This window comes from Fistularia commersonii, unplaced genomic scaffold, assembly GCF_037954325.1.
Source record: "Fistularia commersonii isolate RoL2024-O1a breed Wild unplaced genomic scaffold, RoL_Fcom_v1.0 HiC_scaffold_37, whole genome shotgun sequence".
Lineage (NCBI taxonomy): Eukaryota > Metazoa > Chordata > Actinopteri > Syngnathiformes > Fistulariidae > Fistularia > Fistularia commersonii.
The window spans coordinates 227,501-245,000 of record NW_028233995.1 but is presented as its reverse complement, the minus strand read 5'-3'; positions in this window follow the sequence as shown (position 1 = coordinate 245,000).

The following is a 17,500-nucleotide window of genomic DNA, read 5'->3' as shown; positions in this document are numbered from 1 at the left end:
TAAGCTTCTAGCCTTACTACCCTTCCACCTGGTCTCCTGGACACACAGTATATCCAGCTTCCTTCTCTGCATCGTGTCCATCAACTCTCTACCTTTTCCTGTCATAGTCCCAATATTCAAAGTCCCTACTCTCAGTCCCAGGCTCTTTCCTTTCCTCCTCTCTCTCTGCTTCCGAACACGCACTCCTCCTCTTCTTCTTCTTCTTGTTCTTCGACCCACAGTAGCCCGATTTCCATTAGTACCCTGTAGGTCATCAGTACCAATGGCGGTCGTTGTTAACCCGGTCCGCGACCCATCCGGTATGGTATAGTTATGGTTGACTCGCATGTTTGGTTTTGGCAAACGTTTTACGCCGGATGCCCCTCCTGACGCAACCCTCTGCATTTATCCGGGCTTGGGACCGGCACAGGGAGACACTGCTCCGTGCCCCCCCCCCCCCCCCCCCCCCCCCCAAAGGCAGGCTTGGAGAGACACGGGCCAGTGCCGCCCTGAGGCTGCATTACCCTCTCTTTCTTACATTTATTATAAAAATATGCTTATCTTCCTTTTAGCTCATCACACATGTCTTTATGATTTTCAGTCCATGCCTCAGCCGGCCTGAAGCTCCACTGATGCGCATGTGCGGATGCCTCTATCTAGCGGACATAAAATAAAGACAATCATTCAAATGTGAATGAGTCGGCGTGATGCTCCGGGATGTGTGGAGCTCAGGGAGCTCCACGAGTGAGGGAGTTAAGTTAGGGCGGGGGTGCAAGTAGGCTCTAGGATTCCCCGAGTCGGGGCGAGCGATGGGTTTAGAGGCGTATCGCATTGAAGATAATGGCCGCATATCCTTCTTGGACTTTTCTAAAGCCTTTGACTCGGTCGAACATCCATTTATCATAGCAACGCTCGAACATTTTGGATTTGGTTAAATATTCAGGAATGTGATCCGTGGGCTCTATGAGAATATTCATAGCTGTGTCACCCTGCCAAGCGGCACCACTCCGAGCTTCCATGTTGATGTGGGAATCCCCCAAGGTTGCCCCATCTCACCCTATTTATTTATAATTGCTACCGAAATGCTAGCCGTTTATGTTGAAAAGAGCAACGATATCCAAAAGTTAGACGTGCTGGGGACTGAAATTGTTATTAGCCTGCTGGCAGATGACACAACCTTAGTTTTGAAAAATGAACATCAAGTCCCAATAAGTGCCGAAAACAACCAAAACATTCTCCAAGGCTTCAGGATTGTCATTAAACTTAAAGAAATGCAAACTTCTTGCGCTGCATGACTCGCCACTAAAGGAAATCAGCGATGTTTCCATGAAATCAGAAATAAAATACTTGAGCATTTTCCTATCCAAGGACCAAACGTTAAATCAATCCAGGAACATTGAATCTAAACTGAATCAAAGTAAAGCTTAATTCTAATATATGGCTCCAGAGAGATTTATCAATATTAGGCCGGATATATTTGACTAAAATGGATGTGTTTATCCAGATGTATATACCCAGCGTATTCCAATGCTGCTCCAAATCAACTCGTAAAATCTGTTAACCAAATCAATTTCAACTTTATCTGGAGGAACAGACCACACCATCTAAGAAAAATCACATATGGTGAAAGAAACAAGTGAAGGAGGGCTGAAAGTGATAGAGTCGGACTGCTTGAATGGGACATTGAAGGTGAACTGGTTGAAATCCTGGATCAAACCTCATCGTTCTTTCTGGTATTGTACTCCAAACTACTTATTCAACAAAGTCGGCGGCCTGAGTCTTCTGCTTATCTCTGACTTGGATATCAACAAGATTCCTGTCAAATGTTCAGAGTTCCATAAACAAATATTATTATACTGGAAAATGATATACGTACACAATTTCTCACCACACAGTATAATAGTTTGGAACAATCGATATGTACTGCATGGCAACAAACCTCTGTTTTACAAGGAATGCTTTGAGAAAGGTATATGGTCGATAATTGACTTGATGGATGACACTGGCAGTCCTCTGGACAATGAGCAGTTCTGTACTACACACAGATTCAAGCCTCCCATATTAGAGTTGCTAAAGTTACGAAACGCACTGCCTCGACAATTTGTATTCCTGACCAAAAATATAATGACGCACCGAACCGTACAACCACAGTTACCCCGACTATCACTCCAGGGAATCTCAATTGTGGACAGAAAGCGCGGCAACTCCTTTATTAGGAAATGTTTCACAGGAAACTTATTCCCTGGACGTCAAAAAAAAAAAAAAGGATATTTTAAATAAATTTGATGAGGAATCGATTGCCACGCTGCGAACCATGTATCTGACTCTACCCATACCCCCAAGGCAAAAGAGACCCACTTCAAAATTATGACTGACATCTACCCATCTAAGGAATTATCGAGGGTACGCTTTAATTTTGAAGATAATATTTGTACATTTTGTGAAGACAACATTGAAACCACTGACCATATATTTTTTCTCCTTCTCATTCCATCGTCACCAGTTTCCTTCTCAAAAGATGATATAACATTCTGTTTACTTATAAGCAACATAACAGATGAACTCTGTGTCAATGTTCTTTTAGGCCTGGCCAAGTTCTTCATTCACAAGAACAGAATGCAAAAATGCTCCCCAAATTTTAATGTCTTCATAAACGATTTTGAAATATAAAAAAAAAAAAAAAAAAATCCTTAAAACTTATGGAAAAATCCAAAAACTAAAAAATATAGTTACCCATGTCCGAGGTTCCTTTTTTTTTTGGTAAAAAAAAAAAAACAAAAAAAAAAAACCAACTTGATTACATGTTACATTCCCCTTGCAATTTTTTTTTTTTTTTTTCGTTTTAATTTCTTATTTGTCTATCTATTGATTTAATTACTTCCTTTTAATTTCTTTTTTTGTCTCGCACTGTAAATTTCTCACAAACCTGTAACACTATTAACTTCTCATTACATACAGAACAAATGTCCTGATGTCCGTTGCTTCCTCATCCCTGGTTGTTTCATTGACATTCAGTTCTACCTTGCTATGTTTATTTGTACATTTGTATATTTGGGTGTACTATTTATGTTCAATTAAAAACAGTTTGATGTCTGAGATTCCTTGTGAACCGCCAACTTAATTACATGTTATATTCCCCTCACAATTTTTTTTTTTCGTTTTTAATTTTATTTTTCTATCTATTTATTTAATTATATCCTTTTAATTTTCTTTTTTTGTCTAGCATTAAAAATTTCTCGCAAACCGTTAACACTATTAACTTCTGATTACTTACAGCACGAATGCGCTTATGCCCCCCCACTCCCCGCTTTTTCCGTACGGTGGCAGACACTGAGATCGAAAGCAAATGGGTGTCATTGAAATGCAGTAACAGGGTGATAACAGCCGTGTTCGAAGTGTGTAGGGGCTTATAGGAGAGCAGAAGCACGTCACGCAATTCACCTGAGTTCGGAGGATCGGGAGTACCAGGGCCCATAGCGGAGAAGCGGAAGAGCGGAGTTATGTGTCTCTTCTCAAAGGCGGGGAAACTGGGGGGCAGCAGGACCCCTTAGACCGGCTAATGTGAGTCTTCTCCGGACATAGATCACCCGGACTTATGACTGGAGCTCCCGGACCTCTGGGCACACACATATGTGAATGAGTGGATGAGCTAATGTTGGTTTGGTTGTGGATACGTTTCGGCCAATGCTATCAGCACAGCTATGATTATCCCCAGAACGTTGAGAACGAGCTCCCGGAACTCCAGACATGCGTATATAAAAGAGTGGAATTAAGGTGTGTGTGTGTGTGTGTGTGTGTGTGTGTGTGTGTGTGTGTGTGTGTGTGTGTATACGTGTGGGACAGAAGTAATGTTGGGGACAGAAATTGTTATTAGCCTGCTGGCAGATGACACAACCTTAGTTTTGAAAAATGAACATCAAGTCCCAATAAGTGCTGAAAAAAACCAAAACATTCTCCAAGGCTTCAGGATTGTCATTAAACTTAAAGAAATGCAAACTTCTTGCGCTGCATGACTCGCCACTAAAGGAAATCAGCGATGTTTCTATGAAATCAGAAATAAAATACTTGAGCATTTTCCTATCCAAGGACCAAACGTTAAATCAATCCAGGAACATTGAATCTAAACTGAATCAAAGTAAAGCTTAATTCTAATATATGGCTCCAGAGAGATTTATCAATATTAGGCCGGATATATTTGACTAAAATGGATGTGTTTATCCAGATGTATATACCCAGCGTATTCCAATGCTGCTCCAAATCAACTCGTAAAATCTGTTAACCAAATCAATTTCAACTTTATCTGGAGGAACAGACCACACCATCTAAGAAAAATCACATATGGTGAAAGAAACAAGTGAAGGAGGGCTGAAAGTGATAGAGTCGGACTGCTTGAATGGGACATTGAAGGTGAACTGGTTGAAATCCTGGATCAAACCTCATCGTTCTTTCTGGTATTGTACTCCAAACTACTTATTCAACAAAGTCGGCGGCCTGAGTCTTCTGCTTATCTCTGACTTGGATATCAACAAGATTCCTGTCAAATGTTCAGAGTTCCATAAACAAATATTATTATACTGGAAAATGATATACGTACACAATTTCTCACCACACAGTATAATAGTTTGGAACAATCGATATGTACTGCATGGCAACAAACCTCTGTTTTACAAGGAATGCTTTGAGAAAGGTATATGGTCGATAATTGACTTGATGGATGACACTGGCAGTCCTCTGGACAATGAGCAGTTCTGTACTACACACAGATTCAAGCCTCCCATATTAGAGTTGCTAAAGTTACGAAACGCACTGCCTCGACAATTTGTATTCCTGACCAAAAATATAATGACGCACCGAACCGTACAACCACAGTTACCCCGACTATCACTCCAGGGAATCTCAATTGTGGACAGAAAGCGCGGCAACTCCTTTATTAGGAAATGTTTCACAGGAAACTTATTCCCTGGACGTCAAAAAAAAAAAAAAGGATATTTTAAATAAATTTGATGAGGAATCGATTGCCACGCTGCGAACCATGTATCTGACTCTACCCATACCCCCAAGGCAAAAGAGACCCACTTCAAAATTATGACTGACATCTACCCATCTAAGGAATTATCGAGGGTACGCTTTAATTTTGAAGATAATATTTGTACATTTTGTGAAGACAACATTGAAACCACTGACCATATATTTTTTCTCCTTCTCATTCCATCGTCACCAGTTTCCTTCTCAAAAGATGATATAACATTCTGTTTACTTATAAGCAACATAACAGATGAACTCTGTGTCAATGTTCTTTTAGGCCTGGCCAAGTTCTTCATTCACAAGAACAGAATGCAAAAATGCTCCCCAAATTTTAATGTCTTCATAAACGATTTTGAAATATAAAAAAAAAAAAAAAAAAATCCTTAAAACTTATGGAAAAATCCAAAAACTAAAAAATATAGTTACCCATGTCCGAGGTTCCTTTTTTTTTTGGTAAAAAAAAAAAAACAAAAAAAAAAAAACAACTTGATTACATGTTACATTCCCCTTGCAATTTTTTTTTTTTTTTTCGTTTTAATTTCTTATTTGTCTATCTATTGATTTAATTACTTCCTTTTAATTTCTTTTTTTGTCTCGCACTGTAAATTTCTCACAAACCTGTAACACTATTAACTTCTCATTACATACAGAACAAATGTCCTGATGTCCGTTGCTTCCTCATCCCTGGTTGTTTCATTGACATTCAGTTCTACCTTGCTATGTTTATTTGTACATTTGTATATTTGGGTGTACTATTTATGTTCAATTAAAAACAGTTTGATGTCTGAGATTCCTTGTGAACCGCCAACTTAATTACATGTTATATTCCCCTCACAATTTTTTTTTTTCGTTTTTAATTTTATTTTTCTATCTATTTATTTAATTATATCCTTTTAATTTTCTTTTTTTGTCTAGCATTAAAAATTTCTCGCAAACCGTTAACACTATTAACTTCTGATTACTTACAGCACGAATGCGCTTATGCCCCCCCACCCCCCGCTTTTTCCGTACGGTGGCAGACACTGAGATCGAAAGCAAATGGGTGTCATTGAAATGCAGTAACAGGGTGATAACAGCCGTGTTCGAAGTTTGTAGGGGCTTATAGGAGAGCAGAAGCACGTCACGCAATTCACCTGAGTTCGGAGGATCGGGAGTACCAGGGCCCATAGCGGAGAAGCGGAAGAGCGGAGTTATGTGTCTCTTCTCAAAGGCGGGGAAGCTGGGGGGCAGCAGGACCCCTTAGACCGGCTAATGTGAGCCTTCTCCGGACATAGATCACCCGGACTTATGACTGGAGCTCCCGGACCTCTGGGCACACACATATGTGAATGAGTGGATGAGCTAATGTTGGTTTGGTTGTGGATACGTTTCGGCCAATGCTATCAGCACAGCTATGATTATCCCCAGAACGTTGAGAACGAGCTCCCGGAACTCCAGACATGCGTATATAAAAGAGTGGAATTAAGGTGTGTGTGTGTGTGTGTGTGTGTGTTTGTGTGTGTGTGTGTGTGTGTGTATACGTGTGGGACAGAAGTAATGTTGGGGACAGAAATTGTTATTAGCCTGCTGGCGGATGACACAACCTTAGTTTTGAAAAATGAACATCAAGTCCCAATAAGTGCTGAAAAAAACCAAAACATTCTCCAAGGCTTCAGGATTGTCATTAAACTTAAAGAAATGCAAACTTCTTGCGCTGCATGACTCGCCACTAAAGGAAATCAGCGATGTTTCTATGAAATCAGAAATAAAATACTTGAGCATTTTCCTATCCAAGGACCAAACGTTAAATCAATCCAGGAACATTGAATCTAAACTGAATCAAAGTAAAGCTTAATTCTAATATATGGCTCCAGAGAGATTTATCAATATTAGGCCGGATATATTTGACTAAAATGGATGTGTTTATCCAGATGTATATACCCAGCGTATTCCAATGCTGCTCCAAATCAACTCGTAAAATCTGTTAACCAAATCAATTTCAACTTTATCTGGAGGAACAGACCACACCATCTAAGAAAAATCACATATGGTGAAAGAAACAAGTGAAGGAGGGCTGAAAGTGATAGAGTCGGACTGCTTGAATGGGACATTGAAGGTGAACTGGTTGAAATCCTGGATCAAACCTCATCGTTCTTTCTGGTATTGTACTCCAAACTACTTATTCAACAAAGTCGGCGGCCTGAGTCTTCTGCTTATCTCTGACTTGGATATCAACAAGATTCCTGTCAAATGTTCAGAGTTCCATAAACAAATATTATTATACTGGAAAATGATATACGTACACAATTTCTCACCACACAGTATAATAGTTTGGAACAATCGATATGTACTGCATGGCAACAAACCTCTGTTTTACAAGGAATGCTTTGAGAAAGGTATATGGTCAATAATTGACTTGATGGATGACACTGGCAGTCCTCTGGACAATGAGCAGTTCTGTACTACACACAGATTCAAGCCTCCCATATTAGAGTTGCTAAAGTTACGAAACGCACTGCCTCGACAATTTGTATTCCTGACCAAAAATATAATGACGCACCGAACCGTACAACCACAGTTACCCCGACTATCACTCCAGGGAATCTCAATTGTGGACAGAAAACGCGGCAACTCCTTTATTAGGAAATGTTTCACAGGAAACTTATTCCCTGGACGTCAAAAAAAAAAAAAAGGATATTTTAAATAAATTTGATGAGGAATCGATTGCCACGCTGCGAACTATGTATCTGACTCTACCCATACCCCCAAGGCAAAAGAGACCCACTTCAAAATTATGACTGACATCTACCCATCTAAGGAATTATCGAGGGTACGCTTTAATTTTGAAGATAATATTTGTACATTTTGTGAAGACAACATTGAAACCACTGACCATATATTTTTTCTCCTTCTCATTCCATCGTCACCAGTTTCCTTCTCAAAAGATGATATAACATTCTGTTTACTTATAAGCAACATAACAGATGAACTCTGTGTCAATGTTCTTTTAGGCCTGGCCAAGTTCTTCATTCACAAGAACAGAATGCAAAAATGCTCCCCAAATTTTAATGTCTTCATAAACGATTTTGAAATATAAAAAAAAAAAAAAAAATCCTTAAAACTTATGGAAAAATCCGAAAACAAAAAAATATAGTTACCCATGTCCGAGGTTCCTTTTTTTTTTGGTAAAAAAAAAAACAAAAAAAAAAAAACAACTTGATTACATGTTACATTCCCCTTGCAATTTTTTTTTTTTTTTTTCGTTTTAATTTCTTATTTGTCTATCTATTGATTTAATTACTTCCTTTTAATTTCTTTTTTTGTCTCGCACTGTAAATTTCTCACAAACCTGTAACACTATTAACTTCTCATTACATACAGAACAAATGTCCTGATGTCCGTTGCTTCCTCATCCCTGGTTGTTTCATTGACATTCAGTTCTACCTTGCTATGTTTATTTGTACATTTGTATATTTGGGTGTACTATTTATGTTCAATTAAAAACAGTTTGATGTCTGAGATTCCTTGTGAACCGCCAACTTAATTACATGTTATATTCCCCTCACAATTTTTTTTTTTCGTTTTTAATTTTATTTTTCTATCTATTTATTTAATTATATCCTTTTAATTTTCTTTTTTTGTCTAGCATTAAAAATTTCTCGCAAACCGTTAACACTATTAACTTCTGATTACTTACAGCACGAATGCGCTTATGCCCCCCCACCCATCCCGCTTTTTCCGTACGGAGGCAGACACTGAGATCGAAAGCAAATGGGTGTCATTGAAATGCAGTAACAGGGTGATAACAGCCGTGTTCGAAGTGTGTAGGGGCTTATAGGAGAGCAGAAGCACGTCACGCAATTCACCTGAGTTCGGAGGATCGGGAGTACCAGGGCCCATAGCGGAGAAGCGGAAGAGCGGAGTTATGTGTCTCTTCTCAAAGGCGGGGAAGCTGGGGGGCAGCAGGACCCCTTAGACCGGCTAATGTGAGCCTACTCCGGACAGATATCACCCGGAGTTATGACTGGAGCTCCCGGACCTCTGGGCACACACATATATGAATGAGTGGATGAGCTAATGTTGGTTTGGTTGTGGATACGTTTCGGCCAATGCTATCAGCACAGCTATGATTATCCCCAGAACGTTGAGAACGAGCTCCCGGAACTCCAGACATGCGTATATAAAAGAGTGGAATTAAGGTGTGTGTGTGTGTGTGTGTGTGTGTGTGTGTGTGTGTATACGTGTGGGACAGAAGTAATGTTGGGGACAGAAATTGTTATTAGCCTGCTGGCAGATGACACAACCTTAGTTTTGAAAAATGAACATCAAGTCCCAATAAGTGCTGAAAAAAACCAAAACATTCTCCAAGGCTTCAGGATTGTCATTAAACTTAAAGAAATGCAAACTTCTTGCGCTGCATGACTCGCCACTAAAGGAAATCAGCGATGTTTCTATGAAATCAGAAATAAAATACTTGAGCATTTTCCTATCCAAGGACCAAACGTTAAATCAATCCAGGAACATTGAATCTAAACTGAATCAAAGTAAAGCTTAATTCTAATATATGGCTCCAGAGAGATTTATCAATATTAGGCCGGATATATTTGACTAAAATGGATGTGTTTATCCAGATGTATATACCCAGCGTATTCCAATGCTGCTCCAAATCAACTCGTAAAATCTGTTAACCAAATCAATTTCAACTTTATCTGGAGGAACAGACCACACCATCTAAGAAAAATCACATATGGTGAAAGAAACAAGTGAAGGAGGGCTGAAAGTGATAGAGTCGGACTGCTTGAATGGGACATTGAAGGTGAACTGGTTGAAATCCTGGATCAAACCTCATCGTTCTTTCTGGTATTGTACTCCAAACTACTTATTCAACAAAGTCGGCGGCCTGAGTCTTCTGCTTATCTCTGACTTGGATATCAACAAGATTCCTGTCAAATGTTCAGAGTTCCATAAACAAATATTATTATACTGGAAAATGATATACGTACACAATTTCTCACCACACAGTATAATAGTTTGGAACAATCGATATGTACTGCATGGCAACAAACCTCTGTTTTACAAGGAATGCTTTGAGAAAGGTATATGGTCAATAATTGACTTGATGGATGACACTGGCAGTCCTCTGGACAATGAGCAGTTCTGTACTACACACAGATTCAAGCCTCCCATATTAGAGTTGCTAAAGTTACGAAACGCACTGCCTCGACAATTTGTATTCCTGACCAAAAATATAATGACGCACCGAACCGTACAACCACAGTTACCCCGACTATCACTCCAGGGAATCTCAATTGTGGACAGAAAGCGCGGCAACTCCTTTATTAGGAAATGTTTCACAGGAAACTTATTCCCTGGACGTCAAAAAAAAAAAAAAGGATATTTTAAATAAATTTGATGAGGAATCGATTGCCACGCTGCGAACTATGTATCTGACTCTACCCATACCCCCAAGGCAAAAGAGACCCACTTCAAAATTATGACTGACATCTACCCATCTAAGGAATTATCGAGGGTACGCTTTAATTTTGAAGATAATATTTGTACATTTTGTGAAGACAACATTGAAACCACTGACCATATATTTTTTCTCCTTCTCATTCCATCGTCACCAGTTTCCTTCTCAAAAGATGATATAACATTCTGTTTACTTATAAGCAACATAACAGATGAACTCTGTGTCAATGTTCTTTTAGGCCTGGCCAAGTTCTTCATTCACAAGAACAGAATGCAAAAATGCTCCCCAAATTTTAATGTCTTCATAAACGATTTTGAAATATAAAAAAAAAAAAAAAAAATCCTTAAAACTTATGGAAAAATCCGAAAACAAAAAAATATAGTTACCCATGTCCGAGGTTCCTTTTTTTTTTGGTAAAAAAAAAAAACAAAACAAAAAAAACAACTTGATTACATGTTACATTCCCCTTGCAATTTTTTTTTTTTTTTTTCGTTTTAATTTCTTATTTGTCTATCTATTGATTTAATTACTTCCTTTTAATTTCTTTTTTTGTCTCGCACTGTAAATTTCTCACAAACCTGTAACACTATTAACTTCTCATTACATACAGAACAAATGTCCTGATGTCCGTTGCTTCCTCATCCCTGGTTGTTTCATTGACATTCAGTTCTACCTTGCTATGTTTATTTGTACATTTGTATATTTGGGTGTACTATTTATGTTCAATTAAAAACAGTTTGATGTCTGAGATTCCTTGTGAACCGCCAACTTAATTACATGTTATATTCCCCTCAAAATTTTTTTTTTTCGTTTTTAATTTTATTTTTCTATCTATTTATTTAATTATATCCTTCTAATTTTCTTTTTTTGTCTAGCATTAAAAATTTCTCGCAAACCGTTAACACTATTAACTTCTGATTACTTACACCACGAATGCGCTTATGCCCCCCCACCCATCCCGCTTTTTCCGTACGGAGGCAGACACTGAGATCGAAAGCAAATGGGTGTCATTGAAATGCAGTAACAGGGTGATAACAGCCGTGTTCGAAGTGTGTAGGGGCTTATAGGAGAGCAGAAGCACGTCACGCAATTCACCTGAGTTCGGAGGATCGGGAGTACCAGGGCCCATAGCGGAGAAGCGGAAGAGCGGAGTTATGTGTCTCTTCTCAAAGGCGGGGAAACTGGGGGGCAGCAGGACCCCTTAGACCGGCTAATGTGAGTCTTCTCCGGACATAGATCACCCGGACTTATGACTGGAGCTCCCGGACCTCTGGGCACACACATATGTGAATGAGTGGATGAGCTAATGTTGGTTTGGTTGTGGATACGATTCGGCCAATGCTATCAGCACAGCTATGATTATCCCCAGAACGTTGAGAACGAGCTCCCGGAACTCCAGACATGCGTATATAAAAGAGTGGAATTAAGGTGTGTGTGTGTGTGTGTGTGTGTGTGTGTGTGTGTGTGTGTGTGTGTGTATACGTGTGGGACAGAAGTAATGTTGGGGACAGAAATTGTTATTAGCCTGCTGGCAGATGACACAACCTTAGTTTTGAAAAATGAACATCAAGTCCCAATAAGTGCTGAAAAAAACCAAAACATTCTCCAAGGCTTCAGGATTGTCATTAAACTTAAAGAAATGCAAACTTCTTGCGCTGCATGACTCGCCACTAAAGGAAATCAGCGATGTTTCTATGAAATCAGAAATAAAATACTTGAGCATTTTCCTATCCAAGGACCAAACGTTAAATCAATCCAGGAACATTGAATCTAAACTGAATCAAAGTAAAGCTTAATTCTAATATATGGCTCCAGAGAGATTTATCAATATTAGGCCGGATATATTTGACTAAAATGGATGTGTTTATCCAGATGTATATACCCAGCGTATTCAAATGCTGCTCCAAATCAACTCGTAAAATCTGTTAACCAAATCAATTTCAACTTTATCTGGAGGAACAGACCACACCATCTAAGAAAAATCACATATGGTGAAAGAAACAAGTGAAGGAGGGCTGAAAGTGATAGAGTTGGACTGCTTGAATGGGACATTGAAGGTGAACTGGTTGAAATCCTGGATCAAACCTCATCGTTCTTTCTGGTATTGTACTCCAAACTACTTATTCAACAAAGTCGGCGGCCTGAGTCTTCTGCTTATCTCTGACTTGGATATCAACAAGATTCCTGTCAAATGTTCAGAGTTCCATAAACAAATATTATTATACTGGAAAATGATATACGTACACAATTTCTCACCACACAGTATAATAGTTTGGAACAATCGATATGTACTGCATGGCAACAAACCTCTGTTTTACAAGGAATGCTTTGAGAAAGGTATATGGTCAATAATTGACTTGATGGATGACACTGGCAGTCCTCTGGACAATGAGCAGTTCTGTACTACACACAGATTCAAGCCTCCCATATTAGAGTTGCTAAAGTTACGAAACGCACTGCCTCGACAATTTGTATTCCTGACCAAAAATATAATGACGCCCCGAACCGTACAACCACAGTTACCCCGACTATCACTCCAGGGAATCTCAATTGTGGACAGAAAGCGCAGCAACTCCTTTATTAGGAAATGTTTCACAGGAAACTTATTCCCTGGACGTCAAAAAAAAAAAAAAGGATATTTTAAATAAATTTGATGAGGAATCGATTGCCACGCTGCGAACTATGTATCTGACTCTACCCATACCCCCAAGGCAAAAGAGACCCACTTCAAAATTATGACTGACATCTACCCATCTAAGGAATTATCGAGGGTACGCTTTAATTTTGAAGATAATATTTGTACATTTTGTGAAGACAACATTGAAACCACTGACCATATATTTTTTCTCCTTCTCATTCCATCGTCACCAGTTTCCTTCTCAAAAGATGATATAACATTCTGTTTACTTATAAGCAACATAACAGATGAACTCTGTGTCAATGTTCTTTTAGGCCTGGCCAAGTTCTTCATTCACAAGAACAGAATGCAAAAATGCTCCCCAAATTTTAATGTCTTCATAAACGATTTTGAAATATAAAAAAAAAAAAAAAAATCCTTAAAACTTATGGAAAAATCCGAAAACAAAAAAATATAGTTACCCATGTCCGAGGTTCCTTTTTTTTTTGGTAAAAAAAAAAAAAAAAAACAAAAAAAACAACTTGATTACATGTTACATTCCCCTTGCATTTTTTTTTTTTTTTTTCGTTTTAATTTCTTATTTGTCTATCTATTGATTTAATTACTTCCTTTTAATTTCTTTTTTTGTCTCGCACTGTAAATTTCTCACAAACCTGTAACACTATTAACTTCTCATTACATACAGAACAAATGTCCTGACGTCCGTTGCTTCCTCATCCCTGGTTGTTTCATTGACATTCAGTTCTACCTTGCTATGTTTATTTGTACATTTGTATATTTGGGTGTACTATTTATGTTCAATTAAAAACAGTTTGATGTCTGAGATTCCTTGTGAACCGCCAACTTAATTACATGCTATATTCCCCTCACAATTTTTTTTTTTCGTTTTTAATTTTATTTTTCTATCTATTTATTTAATTATATCCTTCTAATTTTCTTTTTTTGTCTAGCATTAAAAATTTCTCGCAAACCGTTAACACTATTAACTTCTGATTACTTACAGCACGATTGCGCTTATGCCCCCCCACCCATCCCGCTTTTTCCGTACGGAGGCAGACACTGAGATCGAAAGCAAATGGGTGTCATTGAAATGCAGTAACAGGGTGATAACAGCCGTGTTCGAAGTGTGTAGGGGCTTATAGGAGAGCAGAAGCACGTCACGCAATTCACCTGAGTTCGGAGGATCGGGAGTACCAGGGCCCATAGCGGAGAAGCGGAAGAGCGGAGTTATGTGTCTCTTCTCAAAGGCGGGGAAGCTGGGGGGCAGCAGGACCCCTTAGACCGGCTAAGGTGAGCCTACTCCGGACAGAGATCACCCGGAGTTATGACTGGAGCTCCCGGACCTCTGGGCACACACATATGTGAATGACTGGATGAGCTAATGTTGGTTTGGTTGTGGATACGTTTCGGCCAATGCTATCAGCACAGCGATGATGAGTTCAGGTGTGTCTGTGTGTGTTTGTGTGTTTGTGTGTGTGTGTGTGTGTGTGTGTGTGTGTGTGCGTGTGTTTGTGTGTGTGTGAGAGTTTGTTTTTGTGGGTTGGGGGGGGTTCCCGCGGACACGGAGTACCAGGGCCTGGAGCGGATGAGGTGAGGAGCGGAGGAGAGCAGAAGCCCGGACCGTGATTCGCTTGTGTCCAGCGGTTCGGGAGTTCCAGGGCCCGAAACGGAGGAGCGGAGGAGCGGAGGAGCGGAGGAGCGGAGGAGCGGAGGAGCGGAGGAGCGGAGGACAGCAAAACCCCTTTCTGCAATTCGCCTGAGTCCGGCGGATCGGTAGTACCTGGTTCCGCAGCGGATGAGCGGAGGAGTGGAGGAGATGTTTCTCTTCTCAGAGGCGGCGAGGGGGGGGGGGCAGGACCCCTTACCCTTATCCCCCCCGGACGTTTGAGTGGAGCTCCCGGACCTCCGGGCACGCACATGCGAATGACTGGATCACAGGGAGTGCCAGGGCCTGGAGCGGATGAGCAGAGGAGAGGCGGAGGGCAGAAGCCCGGCCCTGTTCAAGAGTTCCAGGGTCCAAAGCGGGGGAGCGAAGAAGCGGAGGAGGGGAGGAGAGCAGAAGAGCAAAAAACTGGCCCGGAATTCACCGAAGTCCCGCGGATCGGGAGTTCCAGGGCCCGGAGCGGAAGAGCGGAGGAGCGGAGGAGAGGAGGAGCGGAGCAAAGCTAAGCCCGTCTTAACAACAAGGAAATTACAGATGAGGCTATAATTTCTAATGAAAACTTTAAATTCTATAGCCACGTATACACTTTGACATTGTCAAAAAGCGATTGTGACTCCTTTCCATTAAATATTCCTCAATATATCCCAAAAATAAACAACAAACAATATATGTTTGTTTATATATGTTTATATATAAACAACAAAAAATATACAGTTTGATGTCTGAGATTCCTTGTGAATCGCCAACTTAATTACATGTCGTATTCCCCTTGCATTTTTTTTTTTTGGTTTTAATTTCATTTGTCTATCTATTTATCTAATTATTTCCTTTTAATTTCGTTTTTTGTCTAGCACTGTAAATTTCTCACAAACCTGTAACACTATTAACTTCTCATTACATACAGAACAAATGTCCTCATGTCCGTTGCTTCCTCATGCCTGGTTGTTTCATTGACATTCAGTTCTACCTTGCTATGTTTATTTGTACATTTGTATATTTGGGTGTACTATTTATGTTCAATTAAAAACAGTTTGATGTCTGAGATTCCCTGTGAACCGCCAACTTAATTACATGTTATATTCCCCTCACAATTTTTTTTTTTTCGTTTTTAATTTTATTTTTCTATCTATTTATTTAATTATATCCTTTTAATTTTCTTTTTTTGTCTAGCATTAAAAATTTCTCGCAAACCGTTAACACTATTAACTTCTGATTACTTACAGCACGAATGCGCTTATGCCCCCCCACCCCCCACCCCCCCGCTTTTTCCGTACGGTGGCAGACACTGAGATCGAAAGCAAATGGGTGTCATTGAAATGCAGTAACAGGGTGATAACAGCCGTGTTCGAAGTGTGTAGGGGCTTATAGTAGAGCAGAAGCACGTCACGCAATTCACCTGAGTTCGGAGGATCGGGAGTACCAGGGCCCATAGCGGAGAAGCGGAAGAGCGGAGTTATGTGTCTCTTCTCAAAGGCCGGGAAGCTGGGGGGCAGCAGGACCCCTTAGAGCGGCTAATGTGAGCCTTCTCCGGACATAGATCACCCGGACTTATGACTGGAGCTCCCGGACCTCTGGGCACACACATATGTGAATGAGTGGATGAGCTAATGTTGGTTTGGTTGTGGAAACGTTTCGGCCAATGCTATTAGCACAGCTATGATGAGTTCAGGTGTGTCTGTGTGTGTTTGTGTGTTTGTGTGTGTGTGTGTGTGTGTGTGTGTGCGTGTGTTTGTGTGTGTGTGAGAGTTTGTTTTTGTGGGTTGGGGGGGGTTCCCGCGGACACGGAGTACCAGGGCCTGGAGCGGATGAGGTGAGGAGCGGAGGAGAGCAGAAGCCCGGACCGTGATTCGCTTGTGTCCAGCGGTTCGGGAGTTCCAGGGCCCGAAACGGAGGAGCGGAGGAGCGGAGGACGGCAAAACCCCTTTCTGCAATTCGCCTGAGTCCGGCGGATCGGTAATACCTGGTTCCGCAGCGGAGGAGCGGAGGAGTGGAGGAGATGTTTCTCTTCTCAGAGGCGGCGAGGAGGGGGGGAGAGGGACAGGACCCCTTACCCTTACCCCCCCCGGACGTTTGAGTGGAGCTCCCGGACCTCCGGGCACGCACATGCGAATGACTGGATCACAGGGAGTGCCAGGGCCTGGAGCGGATGAGCAGAGGAGAGGCGGAGGGCAGAAGCCCGGCCCTGTTCAAGAGTTCCAGGGTCCAAAGCGGGGGAGCGAAGAAGCGGAGGAGGGGAGGAGAGCAGAAGAGCAAAAAAACTGGCCCGGAATTCACCGAAGTCCCGCGGATCGGGAGTTCCAGGGCCCGGAGCGGAAGAGCGGAGGAGAGGAGGAGCGGAGCAAAGCGGAAGCCCGTCTTAACAACAAGGAAATTACAGATGAGGCTATCATTTCCAATGAAAACTTTAAATTCTATAGCCACCTATACACTTCGACATTGTCAAAAAGCGATTGTGACTCCTTTCCATTAAATATTCCTCAATATATCCCAAAAATAAACAACAAACAATATATGTTTGTTTATATATGTTTATATATAAACAACAAAAAATATACAGTTTGATGTCTGAGATTCCTTGTGAATCGCCAACCTCGTTACATGTCGTATTCCCCTTGCATTTTTTTTTTTCGGTTTTAATTTCATTGGTCTATCTATTTATTTAATTATTTCCTTTTAATTTCTTTTTTTGTCTAGCAATGTAAATTTCTCACAAACCGTTAACACTATTAACTTCTGATTACAT